This window comes from Artibeus jamaicensis, unplaced genomic scaffold (assembly GCF_021234435.1).
Source record: "Artibeus jamaicensis isolate MK-2021 breed Jamaican fruit bat unplaced genomic scaffold, CSHL_Jam_final contig_76, whole genome shotgun sequence".
NCBI classification, from domain to species: Eukaryota; Metazoa; Chordata; class Mammalia; order Chiroptera; family Phyllostomidae; genus Artibeus; species Artibeus jamaicensis.
The window spans coordinates 4,710,115-4,730,779 of NW_026521954.1; the positions used below are offsets into that span (position 1 = coordinate 4,710,115).

Sequence of the window (20,665 nt, forward strand, 5' to 3'; positions counted from 1 at the left end):
TCTCGGCCGGCAACGCAGAAGCGCCTCAAGTGGAGCGAGAGGTCCGCCCGTATCCCTTCCCCGAGTGTGTGTCTGTGGGAGCCCTAACCCCATTACAGGAGGGCGTGTAGGGTCTCACTGGGAAATAGGGTCACTGCAGACGCCATTCGTTAAAATAAGGTCATGTTGGAGTTGCATGAGCCCCTCTACAGCGTGACTGGTGTCCTTACAGAGCAGGGGGATGTAGACACAGCACGGCACACAGGAAGGGCGCGGGGGGAACATAAGGGCAGAGATCTGGGCGCTGCATGTACAAGCCTGGGGCGGGGTGGGGATGCCAAAGATTGCCAGCAAGCCACCAGACGCCAGGAGAGCACCCGAACAGATGCGTCACCACCCGCGGAAGGAACCACCCCGTCACCACTCTGCTCTGAGCTCCAGCCTCCAGACTGGAGACGGCACAGCCCCCTTTTCCCTGCGCCCAGTTTGTGGTGCCTCGTTAAAGCCCTAGGAACCTCACACAGGGAGACTCCCAGAGGCACCAAATGCAAGTTCAATACACAAAGATTCAAAGTGGATTAAAAACAAAAGGCGAAAACAGAACCTGTCCAGATAGTGAGAGGGCTGGACAAACAGAGAAGCCGTTTTCCTAAGGCCCTACACACTGCACAGAAAGCACCATAAATCTCAGAGCACATCCCTGACCTGCTGACAGCAGGCGAGGGAGCAACCGGCTTGTGCTGCAGAAGTTCTGCTCACGCCCTTGCTCCTTGCACCCGGTCAGACCGAGGAGGAACAATTGTGTGAAGTCCCCTGGAAACTTAAATGCTCCCCCTTTTAGCATCAAAGGAGCCCTTTCTTCTTTTTTAAAAAAAATTATCAAATTTTGCCCATTACCATTTAATCCCCTTTTACCCTCTTCCACCTCCACCCCCCACCCGGCAGTCACCACACTGTCGTTCACGTCCCTGAGTTCTCAAAGGACCCTTTTTCTTTGACCAGTTAAAAACCTGGGGTCTCCCTGGCAAGTAGGAAAGCCTTAAAATTAGGAGTTGTCCAGGAGCTGGGCTCAACAGGAGAGCTTCCCGGTGTAAAAGGAAGCTTCTGATGGGCGCCACTCGGGCACCCCACCGAGGCACCCAGGGGTGCCCAGGGGTCCCAGGCAACAGTGGCCCGCATATCCCTGAACGCATCAGTAAGTTCCTGGAGAGAGAACTCTGTCTCTCAGACCTCACTGCCGGCCCTGTTTTCACGCCTGTTCCACTGAGTCCTCCTACCCGACCCCTTCCCAGGCCCCGACTCCGGTTCAGGAGCCAGGATGCACCGAGAACGCACACACTCATCCTGCCCTGGAAGTGCACACACTAGTCCTGCCGAGGCGGCCGGAGGGCGGGCAGGAAGTGAGGGTCTGGACAAGAGGCCCACGGCGATTCCCAGGGTCACCCGGCCACATCAGAAGACAGTAAGTGGACATGCAATCAGGGTCGGTGAAAGCAGAGTGGGTGCTGAACTTAGAAATGAACTTTTCTCCGTGAAGATGCACGTAAATCCTCAGTGCTACCCTTTGACTATTCTGACCAGTGAAAATGGTTTTCCAGGGGAAGAGCCTGAGACTCGCTCCTCTTCCTCTGGGAGGCTGGGCAGACGGGGGGGGGGGGGGGGGTAGATAAGGCCTTTTACTAGAAACGCGGGAGAAAGAAATTACTATCTTCCATCCCAACACTTCTTCCCCGGTTTCCTCCAAAAAAAAAATACTCAAACATGAAATTGTTCAATGACAAGTCCGTGTCATGTTCTCGTCCTTGTCGGGTCGCCGGCCAAATTGACCCGTCCCCCGAAGGGCGCGTGTTCACCAAGTCGCCGCCCCTGGGGCCACGCGGGCAGCACCCCGGCTCCCCCGCTGTCTGCACGGGTCCCCGCTGCTGGCAAGGAAGTGTGGCCCCGGGTTACGAGCTCCCGTTCTGAAGTCCCAGGAGTGAACACAAGGCCCTGCTGCTGCGCAGGTTACTGATGCGGCGGGACTCAGTTTCCCCTCTAAGAACGGAGGTGAGAAGAGTGATGGGCATGGGTTCACCTCCTGGTGAGGATCCAATGGAAGAATAAGAAACAGATAAAGCTTCTGATACGCTGTCTCAAAAGCATAATAAACAAGTATACAAACGTACTCAGATAAATGTTATTACATTATATATATATACATATATATGCAATATCGGGAGAGAAATAAATAAACAAGACTCGTACGTGCTCCTACTGGATAATAAATAAATGTCCCAAGGCGCAGTCATCGGTGCGCAGTGAAAGGGCTCGCACTGCATCGGTCTGACCCGCGGCCCCGCCCAGGCGCCGGTCCTCCGGCCGCATCCGCAGGAACCCGGCGGGCAGCGGGGACCAGCGCTCCGTGTGCCCCCTCGCAGACCCCTCTGGAGGTCCTGTGTGTCCCCGCTCCTGAGCTAGGCCCTCTGCAGAGGGAACTCGCTCCGACAGAGGCTGAAGGGTAGAAGACGGGCCCTTTTCATCTCCAGTAACCAAATAAAGGAGAATCCGAGAGCTGGACTTTAATCCAATTGGTAAACACATGCAGGGCACAGACCCCAGGTCAGCCCTGCGCCAGGGACCCGGGAGAAGAAATAAGGAAGATGGGTCCCCTCGGGGAGGCCGCTTCATCTCTCTCCACACGCAGCTGTTCAGGAATGCAAAATATCTTTCACTACATCTGTTTCCCTGCGAAATGGTAGGGATTTCATATTTTATTGCACTACTTTGGCTTGCTTTTATTTTAATGAAAAGATTTATGTGCAGAAGAAAAACATTGGTTTTGTTCTATCTTAACCCATAAACCTCATTGACATTTAAGATCAAATCAATGTCTAATAATATAAACCGGAAGTGACTTATTAAAGTTACTAAATAAATATAACCAATCATATTTTCATTGAAATAAGTTGACAAAACAGTTTTGAAGTCCTGGAGAAGAACTCATTCTCTAGTTAACTGATTAAAACCTACATATTCCGATAGAGTAGATTCTCCCTGAACCTCCTATAACAGAGATAAATGATATTAATCCGAGTTGAGCTACAATGTCAATTTAGGAAATGCACTGAACTGGGGGGACAAGTGTGTTATAAGTGGGACCCCTCGCTGATCCACGCTGGCTCCCCAGGTGACTCCAAACCGTTTGACAGGTGGCTGTCTCCCTCAGTTAGGGACCGGAAACCCGAACTCCCTCCCCTGACGGGTGCCAATGTCTTTCCTTTGGGACGAGAGCACCTGTCCCTTCTCACAGCCCGGTCAGACCGATCTTGTCCTCACACTTTCTGTCTGGCCCAGTCACTTCCCCTTGTAACGTGAGGCCACGCCAGTCCATTGGCTTTTCCTGTGCCAGCGAAGGGAGCTCGGCGCCAAAGGAGAAGAACATGCCCGATTGTCCTGCCAGGTGGGCGGGTGCAGAGCAACACCGAGGCCATCACAGTCAGGGTTATGGAGCCTCAGGGTAAGAGCATGGCACCTAACACATCACATCTATGTGCTGTGTATGTATCTGCAGAGACCCAGCCATGAACATATCTCTATTTTCAAGAAAGAAGCCTCAGTGGAAGCCAAAGATTCTCCTATACCCTAGAGGTCTCTAAGGAACTTGCTTTAATTGGTAGTCAGAATAGTTTGTATTTAACATATCAAATACATAATAGACAGAAAATAGAGAGAGATCGATAGACTGATTGATATAGAAATCAGGTAGGCCTAAGTTTATACCTATTCAATTACTGGCTGAAAAAGCCTTTACAAGGCATTAGTTTTCCGTAAGCCTAAACTTACTTGTCTGTAAAATGGATTGGATTACCTCTCCAGAGGGTTGCAAGGCACAAATGAAACAGTGTATGTAAAGTGACTGATATTTAACCTCAGTAAAGAGGAACCACTACCAACCTCACTCTTCCTGAAGAACAGTTCACTTGGAGCATCTTTGTGAGTCCAGGATTTCAGAACTGAAGGAGACAGAGTGGATGAATGGGAAGCTTCTGATACCCATCCGAGTAAGGGGATACTTTCCACAACAGTGCACAGTTTAAATAGGGTCAGTCACCTGGTGGCCAAGTGTCCCCCAAGTCACGCAGGGTGAGACAGTTCTGCTGGAGGACCCAGCTTAATTTCCTGGTCCAGAAATCACACCTGTGAAACTCGATCCAGGTGGGAAATTCTTTTGGTTGGCTCCACGGAAGGCATGGTTCATTATCAAGTTATTTCTCCAGGTCACTCTGAGGTCAGCTCCTTAAGGAGTACAACAGTGGGGGAAGGCTAGGGAACCTAGCTGCTCAGCCTGAAAGTCCCTCGCAACACCTTCCCTTTGTTGAACACTTACTGGTGCCAACACCGTGCACAGAGCCTTATGTACATCAACGTATTCCATCCTCTAAACCACCCTCCAGGAGGGCAGTTACAATAATCCTCACTTACAGGAAGAATCTCGAGCTTGAGAAGTCCAGTCATTTGTCCCAAATCACAGCTAGTAAGGGGGCGGGGCCAGCACTGTAGGTAAGTTCAGGAGCTTCTTCCCAGCAGGCTATGCTTCCACAGAAACCCATTAATCTCTCTTTTCTCCCGCCTGTCATGTGGGTTTACGTGGTTTAAAATTCTCATTGTTCTCAACTGCTGCAGAGCAGCACAACCTCCCCTTAGGAAGCAGCCTCTACCTTGCTCCAGGACCTCCAGACTATTCCTCCAATCCTCTTCCCACCTCATCTCCGATTACCCCCACGCCTGCTCAAGGATTCTTTCTGGCCTTTCAAAACAAACAGCTGGCAACAATTTAGCAACTAGTTAAATCTCTTCGCTTTGGCTCACAGGCTCCCTTTCAGGGGTACCTGGTTGGAGCAAGAGTGCCACCTGGTGGAATATTTGGGTCACTGCCAACACATAAGCTTTGGACAAAGGTTGGCAGGCTGGCTGGCTGAAGCTGAACAGAAATGGAGAAGGAGCAGTGTTCATTCCCACTGCCTGGGACCTTTCCTCGACAGCCACACGAAATAACTGTGTCCAGGCACTAATTTACCAGAATTCAAAGTCTTGCTCAAGCGCGAGCCTGGGACTTTAAAGCAGACACTTGGCTCCAAGGCCGAGGGCTGGGATGAGGGTGAGGTAAGGGGGGCATGTGCAGGATTACACTCCATCTTTATTTAAAATGTTGAAATTGTATTCATCATGGATTTTTCACATGTATTTCAACTTTTCTGATGCAGCACAAGCAGCTAAGCTTGTGCTGACGTGACGCTCTCCAAGCTGCAGCTGCAGCCGCAGCCGTGCTGGCTCGGTCCAAGACCCCTGGGGCATGGTAAGTCTGGGCGGAGGGCGCAGGGCAGCCCTGCCCACCCTCCCCTGACCTGGATCCGGCACGCCGCAGGTCTGCCTGCCCGGTGACGGTCTTTCTCAAGAGTCTGAGCCGAACGCCCACACCGGGTCGGGGTCACCCTGCACCTCTGAGTCTGCACTGGATCATTCCAGTCCCCTGACCCCCTGCCCGCCCAGGCAGGGGGGTTTCTCCTCGACTGTATGAGTGGGCATAGGAGGGGGCATGGTTCTGGGAACCCTTGACATTTTATGCAAAATTGTGTGTATTTTACAGGGCGATTGTTTAAGACGTTCTTTCCACTCTCCAGTGGAAGGAAGACAGAGCCCTGACCTGGTAAAGGAAGGGTAAGAATCACAACAGTCCGTGAAGTCCTCAGGCTATTTCAAGGGTCTGGGCAAGAAATAGCTTCCTGCGTCTGGCCTGCAGGAACAAGTCTCACTGGCCCAATCAGTGGTATGTAAATGGTGTTAGGTGATCCCCATACAAAGACCCCAGCGTTTCTCAGAGTTCAGGGGAAGGAAAAAAGTCCTCTCTTGAGAAATGGGAATCTCAGCCAGATGTCGAGAAGCGGATGTAGTTGCCGCTGCCTTCTTTGCCTTCCGCTCCCTCCTTACAATCTTTCCCAGCCCTGCCTTTGTCCTCAGGCAATGCTCTTTCGCAAGCTGTGGACGTTCCTCTGGAACTGCCGCTCCACCCTCTTGGCACCCTGCACTCATCCTTCCAGATCAGTGCTCTCCACATCTGCAGGCCAAGCTGGGCACCGGACACATTCCTGATATTGTGGCCACATTTCTGGTCTTATTTGCATATTGGCTCATCTTGCCCACAAGACTGTGAGCCCGGGAGGGCAGGGGCCCAATGTATCGTTTCCATATCCCCAGCACCCAGCACAGAGGCAGTGGGTAAAAAACAGTTTATTTGGATGAATCGACAAACAGATCCATCAGCGGATAAGTGAATCGCCCCGCCCCCCACCACACCCTCATTCCTTAGGCTCTGTGGACATTAGCGCATCAGAGTGCCAGGGGGGAGGGCGGGGGCCCTCAGGAGCCACGCCCAGCCCGCCTGGGAGCACTCTGCAGCTGTGCGGATCAGTGCCCCCGCCCTGGCCACTTCGCAGTGATTGCCAAAGCACACCACCTTGGCCTTGCTTTCTCTTCTTTTTGCTGCTCTCTGGCTCAGGGTCCCCTCAGAGCACGCACAGGAGGGAGACACTGACCAGGGGGATTCAGAGGTGAGAAAATGGTCGCTGACAGATGCCAACTGTTCCCCTGGCAGAGTCTGGGAAACCTGACTCTTCTCTGTGTGTCTCTGTCATTACCATAGTGAGGATGAAAATGAGAAACCATCTGACTCTTTCGAACTCATTTCGACAGCAGGATAGATAGAGCTGCATGCCCAGAAATGCCTTGTGCATGAACCCAAACAGCTAGTTTGACTCTGCTTCCTCCCACCGGAATTCGAGTCGTAAGAACCTGATAAAATCTTTGGGCGGCCGCTGCACACTCTGTCTGTCTCAAACACATTTCAGAACCTGCAGAGGGAGCCGGGAAGAGCTGGCCCGACCAGCTGGTTTTGTTCCTCCTCTAAAGAGGGGGTAAAGCTTCGGGGAAAAACCAGCGGCCTGAACACAGCTGTGGTCGTTACTAAATGATTAGACTTGCCACAAGCGAGATAAAAATTTCAAACAACAAAGAGGACTTTTCCGTGGTCTACTGAACGGGGTTTCTCGTGGTGTTTTGGTTCCTTCTGGTGGCCCGGCCGAGTCTGCAGCATTTCCTTGTATTCAGTTCACCTTTGTCCAAAGTCCCAGGAGCCCCCAGCCAGCCAGCCAGCCAGCCCGCCCCGCATCCCTCACAGTGCTTCCCGGGAGCTCCCCTCCGTGGGGCCCAGGGTTGTGTGGGTTTGTTCAAGGTCGATCCGGGTCTTGAGTGACTGTTGCACGGACAGCAATTAGACTCTCTCTCGCCCGTCCCTCAGAACTACAGTTCCCTTCTCTGAAGAACATGGAAGCCCACACAGGAAAAGAGAGGAACATCCCAAGTTCATAGCTGGGGAAGGGAAGTCACCTTCCTGTTTGTCCTCAAATACTCAGTTTAAATTCCCCACCTCTCCCAGAGGGGCCGCTTGTTCCTGATCCCAGTGATCAGCTGGTTCTGTGTATGTCTTATCTGTCACCCTAGATTCTTTCCTGTTGCCTTTCATACCCACTAAGCATGCCAATTTAAAGGCAAGGGCACTTTTATAAAAATATAAACCATTTAGGAATTGTCACTACAGGCCAGCCCTTGGGGTCACGTTTAGTCCTCATTGCAATCTTGGAAGGTCGATGTTTTCATTCCATTTGACAGATGGGAAGGCCGAGGCTCAGAAGGAGGCTGGCAGGGCCGAGAGCTGCTCAGTGGTGGAGTCAGGAATCAGGACTGTTGGACACGCACGTTGTCACTTTGGAGTTCCCATGGTTTCAGCAACTGAGCCAGGGAGGCATTCGCTTTCTGAGCACAGGAACGGGGACGTAAGGAGCCAGGCGATAGTCTAGACAGCAGGGCCGGGCCCAGAGCAGGGAGGGGACGCTGCCCAGGCCAAGCTCTCCCTCCTCACACCTACCCTTGCCTCCTCACCGTGCCCAGCCCTTCTCACTCCTGTCCACCTATCAGGCTAAGCCTTCCTCTGACTCCTCCATCTAGCCAGCCCTGGGCTGGGGGCGTGGGACCCACAACAGAGGAAGTGTGTGACTGCCGACACTATTTTCATGCCCATACCTGAACCGATTCCAACATTCTTCTCTAGAGAAGACAGACTGGACTTCAGAATCCTTCTCAACACAGTGTGTTTGGCCTACCTACTACTAATCAATCAGCATTGCCCTGAGCTTAAGCCTGTGTGTTATTACTGGCAGAGCAAGTGATCAGTACAATTTAATTTCTATTTCCTTCTATCCTTCCTGCCTGCCTTCTTTAGTGCTTCTGGGCTGGGTAGTGGGATGGATGGATGGATGAAAGGGTGGATGGGTGAAGGGAAATTGTCCCTAGTTGGCCCCACTCCTAATTCTGCTGACTTCACTCAGTGCCGATGCTTTCTTGACAAAACTCACTCTTAGCACGAGGCATATTTTATGGCATTTGTTACAGAAACTGATGAGATTTCTGGGTCATTCGGAGGTCACGGAGGATCCTCAGCGTCAGCATTCTGTGTCTTGCCTGGTCTCATTTCCTCCCCCTCTAACATATGCCTCAGCTTACAAACATTCATTCAGCCCCTACTTCCTCCTTCTTTTTAAAGTGCAAGTCGGCAGGAGAAATTTCTTCTCCTACTCACTTGTTTTTTCCAACGCTCCACTGTGGGGCGTGTAGCAAGGGCCAACCACTGACATCTCCCCTGTGTCTTCGCAGCCGTGGCATCCTCACCCTGTGCTCCCAGCTGCCCGGAGGCTCCGAGTCGCCTCTGCATTAGCCCTGGAGGAGGCAGCGCACTTTCCCAAGGCCCTTCCTGAACCCTGGCTTTGGTGTGAACCCACCCAGCCGTGCTGATACCAGGGTGTCCTTTCCCTTAGCGAAACACCTCTTCGTGCTCAAGAGGAAGGAAGTGTTAAGAAATTCTTATTCACGAGAGTTCGAGAAAGAACGAAACAGCTCTTACAAAGCAACATTTTTGAGATTTGAGCAGAACTAAATCAGAAGCATATGGATAGTGACCGGTTAAACCATGCTTTTATTTCCCTGGGAAGGGAAAAATACATGGAAAAATATATTTTCTGAAATGGCACATAGCGCAAAGTAGCTGGAGATTTTTAAGAAAGCCAAATGTATTAGGGGTGGTCCACCTCCAGTTATTAATATCCTGGAACCAGCTGGGGGGTAAAATTAGGTGGTAAGTGATTGTACCATTTGTTATCCCAAGTTGGAAATGACAGACTTCTCATATAATTCTAAAAAAGAAAAATGCTCTCTATACTGAGATTTATGACATGAGGTTTTGTTTCATTGATATTAGTTATAATAAATAATTCCTTTTCCTGAACTCACAGACTGTGGAAGGTGAAAGTTCAGAGGTGCCAACAGGGCACGGGGGTCAGCATGTTGGGGGAGACCCTGGCTCTGCTCACATTAGCCCTAGGCTCTCGGGCAAATTCTTTCCCCTCTGTGCCCTGGTTTCCTCATCCAGAAAGTGAGAATAATGATCAGAAGAAGTGCTAGCTCGCCGTCTGGGGGATGCACTGGGAAGAAGCGCCCAGTGAGCTGGTCTTACCCGACACTCCGTCCAGAACTCTGCCTCTAGGTAACGCCCGGCTCAGCCTTCACCTCAGACGGCAGCCAGCCTCTGGCTAGTTTGACAAAGGAAAACAGCAAAATCAAAGTGGGGATGATACAACTGACCCTAAAGAAACAAACAGGACGAGAAGAGAATGCTCTGAATAAATGCACTCTAACAGATTAGCTGACCTAGGTGAAATAGCAAACTAGTTCTTAGAAACACGCACATCACCTAAACTAACTCAAGAAAATAGGGCAAATCACAGCCTACCTCCAACAAGTAAAGAGATCGAATCAGGAACCAAACAGCTCCAATGAAGAAACGTGCAGGGCCAGGTGGCTTCACAGGTGAATTCTGCTAAATATTTAAGGAGAAATTAACCTCAATTCTTTAAAAACTTTTGCAGAACAACAGATGAGGAATGAGGGTTCCTAACTTGTATACAGCCAACATTACTCTGATACCAAAATTTGCCACTCATTTCTTTCTGGGCCGTGCTGTCCCTGACCCTTCTACCTAATTCTAGCATCACACACACACACATGCACACACACACCCTCACCCCGACTTATTTTCTTCATAGCACTCATCACCACCTGATACAGTATGTACTTATTACTTATTCACTTATTGACTCTCATCTTCCACTAGAATGTCAGCTCCGTCAGAGCTGAGATTTTTCCTGACTGTTGAATTCCCCAGGCTTAGGCAGGGCCACTGCTGTGTAACAGGTGCTCATAAAAATGTGCTGAATGAATAAACCGATTGTCCGACCATTCATTCACTGAGAGAGAACCCAGGTATTGCAGAATTCCAAGACATAGCTCACTAAAAGACAAGGAGCCTTCAAAGGCAGATAACCAAGCAAGTATTGTATCGGGAAAACAAAGGGAGATTAGATTTCTGGAGATCAGGAACTGGTGAGCACTGTCCGTTGATGCTGAGAAATGAACTACAGGAACAAATGTGTCCATGGGATTGAGCTGCAGAAGATCATTGGCCACCTGGTGAGAGTTGACATCATAAGGTGAGAAGCCAGAAGCCAGGCTGCTTTGAGGGGTGGATGAGCAGAGACAGTACACTCTGGCAACATTTAAAAAAAGGTACAGAGATAGGGACATTGCTGGCAAGAATGGGGGACACGCGCATGGATTGTTTCTAGGTGGGAAAGACCTGTCGATGTCTAAAAGCCTCTGGGAGAAATCCAGTTGAGAAAAGAGGAAGTTGTACGTACAGGAGAGGGCCACGTTTCCCAGAGAAAGAGGGAGGGGCCCCAGACCATAGACTGGCATGGTCAGGAAGGGGGAGCTCCCCCTCCTGCACCCTCAGCCTGCACACACAAGGACTATAGGCAAACAAGACCAGAGAGCCCACAGGGCTTGCCCACAGGACTTACCCACCAGCCCTGACCACATCTCCTGATACCCAACCCAGTGCTGCTTTTACTATGCATTTTTTCCTCTTGCTCAAGTTAGAATGTCCAGGGGGCAGTGAGGAAGTAAGAGGGATAGAAACCAAAGCTGATGAGTCAAAAACGCCTACTACACTACACTTTGTCATTTAAAGCTGTTGAAGAGGAAGTGCCTCTTCCCACCGAAGCGTTCCCTTCCCGGTGGTGTGAGCCCATGAGCACCGTGGTCCCCTGCAGCCCTCCCCGCCCTCCCCTGGACAGAGGACTTACCTGATTGGTCAGTCAGCTCCAGCTGGCTCTCGAACCCACAGGGAGCATAGCAGCAAAGCTGTACACCAACCAGCGTGGAGCCTGCTGGTGGGCCGACTCTGCCTGCAGGCGGATGGGCAGCCCTACCAACACTTGGGCTCAGCGTTAGGAAGTCCGTTTGCACATATTCTACTTTCTTCAGTGTCAGCTTTCCCAGTAGGAAAGGTGATATTCTGGTCTCCATCTACTTCTCTCCGTTGCCTCTTTTTCAGGTAGTTTCAGGAAAAGATGAGGGAGAAGGAAGCTCATTACTCTGATGGGAAATACACTATTAAAATCGAGATATATGAAACTTCATTCTCATAATCATTCTTTTCAAGATATAAAGACAAAAACCAGTAAAACAGAAATGAGTATTTTCTGATAGAATTTAAATAATAAAAGTACATCTTTTCAGAGAAGAACAACACCCACAGTGTAGGATATGAGAGCCCGGTTCTTTTCATGGATGTTATAAAACCCAAAGGATTTGCCTCCGTAACTTAGTTTGGTCAGAGTGCAGAATCACAGTTGATAGTTTCTCCAGCCCTTTTCAGGATGCCACTGTTTTCTGTCCAGAAGTGGCCATGGTCACATGCACGACTTTGAACTTGAGAAAAGGACCCAGGATCATCCCAGCACGTGAAGAGGCCGCAGAGCAGTAACCACTCTGCGGAGGCGGGAGAGAAACCTGCCCACGTGCGGTCCCTGTGGATGAGAAAAACGCCTCAGCAGTTGGAAAATGAGGAGCTGGCACCACACTGAGCAGTGGAGTGAGTCTTCGACCCACTTCTCTCCCACCTTCTCTGTGCCAAACAGTTGATCCTAGTAATCACATCAGAAATAGTCACTATCACCTTCTCCAATTGCTTCAGCCTCCGGTTTTCAAATTGAAAAAAACATTGGTCTTCCCTGCACAACTTCTCTCCACTGCTCCTACCTTGCTACCTGGTAATCTATTGAATACTCTGCAGGCCTACCCGTGAAGACAAGAGTCATCAGCAAGGGCACTCGTGCAACCGCACTTACCTGAAGAATCAGAGGGGCTGGGAATAATCAGGGACTTCACGGCACATCAGAGTCCGTGTGTGGGAAGTCTAGCACTGGGACAGGCACAGAGACGGAGCGGGCTGCAGGAGACCTTGCCAAGTGCGGGGCGGACATGTGCAGCGTGGGTTCAAGTTCAGGTCTGATTTTGTGGTGGGTGTGTGTCCGGGTATGTTAACCAGCAAGCATGAGAAAGAGTTAACTGTGTTCTTTATGTCTTTAACGGTGACATCTGGGCATTCATGGTGGTCCATGTCATGGAAAAATCACAGGTCTTGGGGGCTTCTGGGGCCAACTCTCTGAGATATCTGCATAGCCTTGAGGAGCTCACTAACTTTTCTTAGGTTTGTTCTGTGAAGTCTCATGAGATTCTCCTCATCTATAATATTAGAATAATAATATCTACCATTTATCATGTACTTACCATGTGCAAGACATGATGCTGAAAATTTTAAATATATAATTTAAGTTGTCCTCTAATCCATTAAGATTTGATTTATATTCATTTTACAAATGAATGATCAGATGCAGAGTGGTTAAGGGATTTGCCTAAGTCCATGAAGGTGGCCGGTATGGAAGAGGAAGGATTTAACCCAGGTACGTGTGACCCCAAAGCCTGAGCTATCCAGCACCTCATTCCGCTACCTTTCTGCAGGGTGTTTCTGGTAGGAAAGGTTCAGCTGCAGGTGACCAACAACCTCAGAGCTTTCCCTCACAGTTATCAAGGACTGCAGATCCTTCTCGTTGCTTTATCATTGTCAACAAGTGGTTTCTACCCCATGGACTGAGATGGCTGCTCATGCCCAGCCATCATGTCCCCATTCCAGTCAGTACAAAACCAAAAACACACAAAAAGGCACATCCCCCACAGTTAAGGATTTTTCCTGAAAATTGCACACAATACTTCTGCTCCTATTCCATTGACCACATGGGCACACATAGCTACTGGGGAAGCTGGGCCGTGTAATCCTATTGCATGAAGCCACGGGCTTGGCTGAAACTCTGGATTACGTGATTAAGGAAGAAGGAGAGGACAGACACCGGGGGGACAGTCTCTGGTACAGAGGGATAATGTCTACGAAACACTTAGTTCCCTGCCTGGCACCTAGCAGGTACTTGGAAAATCACCCTGTTCATTATTTATTATTATTGACCCAAATCTGGCACTCTGCAGGACACATGCAGAAAATCATAAATTCAAATCAGTCCAGGAAAGGTCACAGAAAAAGGGTAGGAGAAAAAAAAACCACTTCTTAAATCACCATGACATTAGCATTGGCACCTCCCTGTTCGGTTGCACAAACGCACCATCTTTGCTCATTTACAGCATCCCCAGGACTGTGTGGAGGGTGATAATGAGGAGATGCTTCAGTAACCACCGTGGAAGACTCAGTTCACACCACGTGACCCACTGGATGCTGCTGTCGCAGGGGACCGCCGGGACCGTAAGTAACTTCTGATGCAGCAGCTAATGGCGGTGCAGCTTTCATTACGGTAGGATAATTGAAATCTCAGTCAGTCTCTGCAGCTTCCATCTGACCCAGGTGTCATTTCTCATAAGGCGGTGCATTTTCTTCCCCCTCCCATTCGACCTTGATCGTGAGGGACAGGAGAGCGAGGTCACTGGAACCCCCAGGAAATGCCCACATCCTACTCCCATTTTAACAGCCTTCCTCAGCCATCCCGATCCCGGGGCTCTGGACAAGCTGGAGAAGGAACACCTCTCCTCAAGTGTGTCCCATGTGAGGTGGAAATGTCTAGTAGGGAAGGTTCCAGATGGCCAGTGTGAGTTGAAGTGACAGACAGACAGCATGAAAGGGAAAACAGAAAGGGAAAAGAAGAGAGGAAAAGTGGTGGCACCGAGAGACCCATGTCACTGTGCAGTTCTGAAATACATGGGGCGACCGCCCTCGGGCAGGAGGTCTCTGGGACATGATGCTGGGATGCCTCCCACACAAACTATGTCTTCATGCTCCCTCTGATGCCCCTGACCTCGAACTCTGGGTCATTGTCCCTCTGCTCCTGATCTTTCAGAGGCCCCTCACATCCTTTCCTGTCTCTCTGGCTCCTTCCTTACAGCTTTCATTTTTGCACCACCCACTCAACAGAGTAGGCAAGGAGCTCATAGATTTGCAGCAAAGAGAACATCTGCTCAGTGACGCAAGTCAAGGTGTTCTCTTAATACTGTTGACAAAGCTAATGAGCACCCGACACCCTCCGTTCCACAAGGGCCCAGCTCCAGGTTTTATCTCTTCCACGTTTTTTTTTTTAGTTCTGTCAGTGCTCATGGTATGACCAAACCGTTCCTGGCTACCACTGTCTTAACCCAGAATTGATACCAGATTAGCCTTGTGCAAAGTAATTTGCAGAAGGGGAACTATGGTCAAATCAGGAAGGAAGGAATGTCTGATTTTAGCAGACAGCCAGAATCCAAGGCTTTCTCTGGCCTCCTGTACCCTGACATGTTCCAGCCATGACCAGCTCGACAAGGAGTAGTGATGGGGCGATCCCCCTCAGCCATCCTGGAGGGCCTAGTGTCTTTTCCGTTTGGTTGCTCAAGACATTGGCAGGAATAGATATTGTCTTATCACTCATTTATTATTCACACATCCTCAAATTCTTCTTCTCCCCCAATCTGTGCTCTTTGAGGGGGATACTTCCTTTGCCACAACTGACAGAAGTTCATGGGCACTGGCGCTAAATTCATCTGTTAGTCTCTCGGAGTCTTGCAGTCTACCTCGGTGAGCAGGTAAACTCGGATTCCAGGCCGGAGATCACATCACCGGTCAGTCAGCTGGGCTCAAGGCTCTCCTTCAAGCCTGGAAACTTCCCAGCACCTACTAGTACCCTCTAATCCTGTTTCATCTACATGTGCATGTCTGGGAGACATCTGAGCCTGTGGACAGCAAGACCAGCCAGGAGACCGGCAGAGTCTGGCTTATCCTCTCCTCCTTTTGCATCTCTGAATCTAGCGGAGCAACACGTTGCCCCTCCCAGACTCCAAATATGGAGTTTACCTTTGCCCTTTGGCATCCTGCAAAAAGAAAGACCAGCAGGCAGATAGTGGGCTGTCAAAGAAAAGAACCACAGACCGCAGATTTCAGAGTATGAAGAACCTTAGAGACCATCCATGCATGTCATCTTACAGAGCGGAATGCCCTGGTCAAGATCACACCAAAACCTGTGCCAGGGCCAGAACCAGACCCAGACCCAGACCCAGAGACCGACCCTCTGCCTCAGAGTTCAGGGCTCTCTCAGAGGTGCCCAGTGTGCTGACGGAACTCTGGTGTGATGCACCAAACCACAGTCGGCAGATGCTGGAGTCCACAGCACCCTGAGAAGATACCAAAGAGACAAAAATGTAGAACAACTGACAGAGAAGAAGAGGCAGGAACTTCTTTTGTTTTTTTTAGTGACCACCGGGTGCTCCCATTGGCCTGTTCACAATGGGGAGTGTTGAGAGGGCCCAAAGGGCAGGGAGCAGGGGAAAGGAGAGGCTCAGAACACAGTGTGGAGTCTGGGAAACCAGGCTGGGGACCGGCCGGCATGAGTCTAAACCCTAGCTCTCCCACTTACTAGCTGTGTTCCTTAACCTTTCTGTGCCTCAGTTTATTCTTCTTTTAAAGAGAGATAATAAAATTATCTACATAAAAGGTAAGAATTAAAGGAGCCATTTCATGGAAAGCACTTAGGACAGGGCCTGACACTTAGCCATTGATTGTTATTATTATCGGGGAAGAGAGGCATTAGGAACAGCTGGGAGAAAGCCACAGGGCATCTCTCAAGCCTGACTGTAAGTAAGTCCCTGCTTCTAGTGTTTCTACGTGGCAGGATGGCACAATGAAAGGAGCCTGGTAGTAAAGACTGTATCAGTTAGTGTAAGTCCGAGCTGCTGTATGTAACAAAGAGGCCCCCAAATACCATGACTGACAGAACAATGACGATGACTTCCCTGTCGCGTAATAATCCAGATATGGACTGTGCCAGTCAGTAAAGCAACTCTCCTCTTTACTGTCATTCAGGAACCCTGGTTCTTTCTAAGTTGTGCTCCACCGTCTTCTTCAGGATCTTGTCAAACTGAGTCAACACCACATCTGGTTTTAGGAGCAGGTAGAAGGAAGAGAGTGTGGAGGAGGCACTGGCATGCTCTCCCAGCTCAGGCTCAGAAGGGGCACCATGATTTCTGCTCACAGCTACTTGCATGAATTGCAATCCTGTGCTCACGCCAGGCTGCAAGGGAGGCTGGGAATGGAGTCTAGCTGGGCAGCCACGGACCCAGAGAGGAAGAGCAGAGCGGTGTTCAGCCCAGTTCTTCCCATTACTCACTGTGTTTGGAGGCGAGTTATCTAACTGTTTCCATCTCTTTTTGTTCATTCATTAAGCCAGTTCTCTATTCTTGGTCACTCTTTTCTTGCACAAGTATTTCCTGAACACCTACAGCGTGCCGGGCCCTGTTCCACATCCTAGAGATACATCTTTGAACAAAACAGAACAACCCCCTTCCTCTCTGAGGTAGGTTCACTGTGAGGCTAATGAGTTGTCCAAAAAAATGTTCTTTTCATTCTAAATCAGCATTCATTTTCATGCCTAATGTTACATTTTATTTGTTATTGTTTTTCTTAAAAATTACCTCAGATTTAGATGCACTTTAGTCCCCGCAAAACTTGGGTCTGTTCCTACTGCTCTTGTGGAGCTCACATGCAAGTTGGGAGACAGAAGGTGAACAAGTAACCAGTAAATATAACATCAGATGGTGATAAGTGTTGTGATGCATAGACCCCAAGAAGAAAGGTTTGTTTCATGTGAACCCTGAGAAAGAACTTATTTACCTGCTGTGATGGACTCCTCATGGTTAATTGAGGGCTTAAATTTTATAAGAAGTAAGATTCCAGCCCTGGCTGGTGTGGCTCAGTGGATTGAGCACCAGCCTGCAAACCAAAGGGTCGCTGGTTCGATTTCCAGTCAGGACTCATACATGCCTGGGTTGTGGGCCAGGTCCCAGGCTGGGGGCATGTGAGAGGCAACCACACCCTGATGTTGCTCTCCCTTTCTCCCTCCCTTCCTTCTCTGTAAAAGTAAATAAATAACGTCTTTTAAAATAAATAAATAAATGATAAGAGCTAGCAGCCACCTGCAGGCAGAGGCTTCCCGTGCACTCTGAAGACCAGGGAGAATCTCTGACTGGACTCTTGGCTCCCCAGCCCTGTGTCCGCTCCCGTCCACCTTTACAAAGGATTTCCTCCTTCCGCCTTGCAGCCAAGGACTGAGACCTGCCCCATCCATTCAGAATTGCGCCCTCCCAACAGATCAGTGCGAAATACTGACCAATCAGAATTGCAAAATTCAGACCCATCAGGACTGTACTAATTTAGGTACCTCATTTACATAAGATGGACCTAATTAAGGAACCTGAGCAGGAACTTTCTGTATAAAGAAACTACAGTGTCCCCTTTGTGGTAGTGAGGCACTCTGTTTCCCGCCTGAGGCTACATCTCCCAGGGTTGCAAACTGTTTACCTGAACAAAGTCTCCCCTTTTTCTGTTCCATTGCCTTTAGGATTTGCTCACAGAGGTAAGAAATAAAGACAGGGGAAGGAGAGAGAGCACTGCTTTTTTTAGCTCAGTTTGAGCCCTTGTCATGTGAACAGAAATTGAGCAAAGTGAGTTGTTCTTACTTTTTACTACTGTAAAAACTACTGTGATTTATTCTCTCATGCACAAATCTTTGTGTTTGCTTCTGATTGTTTTTTAGAAATCGTTTCTGGCAGTAGAGTTCATGAGTCAGAGGAACAAATGTTTTTAAGGTTCCTGAAAACCACGTGCTGAAACCACTCTCTTTATTGAGACGGTTCATGAGGGTTATAAAAGAACCAATGATAACGATCAAGATTTTGAAGCATGTTAAATATCATTTTTTCAAAGGTTAAATATACCCAAGAATTTTAAGGGGTGCTTACATCTGTCCTGTCTGGGCCTGTCCATGCCCTAGGTCTTAACTAGCCTTTTCCACCTCCCATCCTAAACACCTACAGAATTCTAGTGCAAGAAAGAATCTTGGTGTTGATGCGTTCACTGTGGAGACACTGTCGACTTGCCCTAAGTCTCACAGTGAGGAACAGTAACAAAGCCTCAATCTCTCAGCGCCTGTGTCTGCAATAAAAATCAGCGACAAGTGAAATGTGCTCACAGTGTTTTGTGACAACAGAAATTAAGACAGAAGCTTTAAAATAAACATCCATGGATATGGCCCACCAGATTTACCTACCTCGTAGGTGGTGTGAGCACTAATTGAGATAATAAACATAATATACATAGGACAGTGCTAGAACACTGTGAGAGACACTTATCATTATTTTTATTTATTGATTTTAGAGAAAGAAATGGCGGGGGAGAGAGAGAGAGAGAGAAGCATTGATTTGTTGTCCCACTTATTCATGCATTCATCAGTTGCTTCTTGTAGGTACCCTGACCGGGAATCAAACCTGCAACCTTAGTATATTGAGATGACACTCCAACCAACTGAGCTATCTGTCCCGGGCTTGTTAAGTGACATTTAAATGTCAGTGATGCATACTACTTTGGTGGCAGAGCAAGGGGAGGGTTCTAAGACCAGATGTGGGCCCGTGGGAAAGGGAGCAGGTGTGGGGTAGCGTGGGGTGGTCTTGGGGCCTGTAGGCATGGACAGAAGACCTTAGCAGGAAGGACTGGCCATTCCACCTCTGGAATCCCAGGAGCTGGGGAAGAAGTCACATGAGACCACCCAGAGGGACAGAGACCTGCAGACCCAGGTCAAGGAAACCGCAGGAGACCAGGGCCCAGCTGGAGGTCTCGGCAGAGCCCATAACAGGGCCAGCTTTCATCGTCTGCCAGGCCGCCCCACAGAGGCCAGCTGCCGGCCCAAAGGGCTTAGGCCACCCAGCCATGTGAGAACTATATTATTCCCTTACCTCTCTCTCTGGGCTTCATTCCAGGCGTGGAGGAAAACAGCAGCTAGCAAGGGGAGGAGCTGAGCAGAGGAGAGGAGAGGAAAAGGACCGTGCCCTTTCCCAGGGCAGGCTTCCAGCACGAGGCAGGTCCGAGCCAAGGGAGGAGAGGAGGTCTGAGGCTAAATCAGTTTCAGAGTTTTAACTATTACCTGGGACTGCTTGGATTCAGATCTTGGGATGCTAAGATCTGAAGTGAGGCTATTTTTGGCAGCTCAAAGGTTTTTTTTTTATTGCCTGAAGGTGACAGGAAGTCCACTGGCTTGCCCAAGTCATCATTGGGGGTGGAGGGTTCTGCTGCTATAAAATAAAATTTAAAGAGACAGCAAGGGACCCCACAAAACTTGGATCTGCCTCCACTGCTCTCAGAGGAGATAGATTCTTGATAGGGAGAGAGAGAGAGATAGACAGACAGACAGAAAAAGTTGCATTTTGCTTAGAATCCCTGTTTGGTGCTTTTCCAATGTGGCCCTTACCTGTGATTTCTGTCTGATCATCATTCAGTCTCTGTCACACCCGTCTGATGTTATTTCCTGAAGCATCTCCTTCTGCTAACAGGACACCCTGCAACTCCACACTCGAAAAGCAATTCTGGATTTCCTTTTAAACCCCTCTTCCTGTTTGCACACGTGGCAGTTTTATTTTCCAGAATCCTCTCACTTGCCTGACCCCAGTAACACACACTATGTAGGCCCACGTTACTCTGAGCTCTACAGAAGCTCAAACTCTCTGTCATCGAGTCTCTGAGCCACAGAGGCCCATGCAGGGTTTTCCTGTTCCTTTTCCATCACCCTCCACTGGCAGCCTGTACAGATTATACCCAGTCAGTTCCCTCACCCATCATTTATTGGATTGGGTGCCCTCTTTGTGCGAATCACCCCGTGGGGTGCTGGGGATACAAACTTCATAGCTGAACAACACACGGTGCCTGCCCTCAGGACACCTCCTGTCTACTCTTCTGCATTCACTGGGATGCGTCTACTCTTCCGCAAAAGTACTGTGATGGCAGGCGACTGGGACAGTGTCAGCACTGCACAAATGGTGCAGTGGGAGCATGGGAGGGAGTAGTTAACTCTGCTTGGTAATGGATCAGATCGTTTTCACAGGATGAAAACCACAGGGCTGGAAGGGTCAGTAGGACTCTCCCAGGCAGTGGAAAGCAGGGTGGGTCAGACAGAGGGAACAGTCTGTACAGAAGCACTGTATGAGTCAGGACAGACCAAGTTATGCTGATATAACAAAAGGACCTGAAGTCTTAGTAGCTTAATATAACTAAGGATTTTTTTTTCCACTCAAAACCACATGTCAAATGCAGGTCAGCGGGCTGTGGGGTGGGTGGAAGAATTGGGGG

The 20,665-nt window shown here is 49.3% G+C and overlaps 1 long non-coding RNA gene across 2 annotated transcripts; it reads right to left on the reverse strand.

The window, feature by feature from the left end:
* Positions 1 to 6,245: 6,245 nt before the first annotated feature.
* Positions 6,246 to 19,505, reverse strand: LOC119045608 (uncharacterized). 2 transcript variants are annotated; one of them, XR_008392863.1, is made up of 6 exons: positions 19,279 to 19,505; positions 11,721 to 11,993; positions 11,268 to 11,559; positions 9,857 to 9,943; positions 9,581 to 9,656; positions 6,246 to 7,827 (listed from the first exon to the last, which is right to left on the reverse strand). It is a non-coding gene; the product is annotated as an uncharacterized LOC119045608 (long non-coding RNA). The 2 variants fall into 2 exon arrangements; XR_008392862.1 differs by having other exon boundaries at positions 11,268 to 11,993.
* Between the last annotated feature and the right edge of the window lie 1,160 nt (positions 19,506 to 20,665).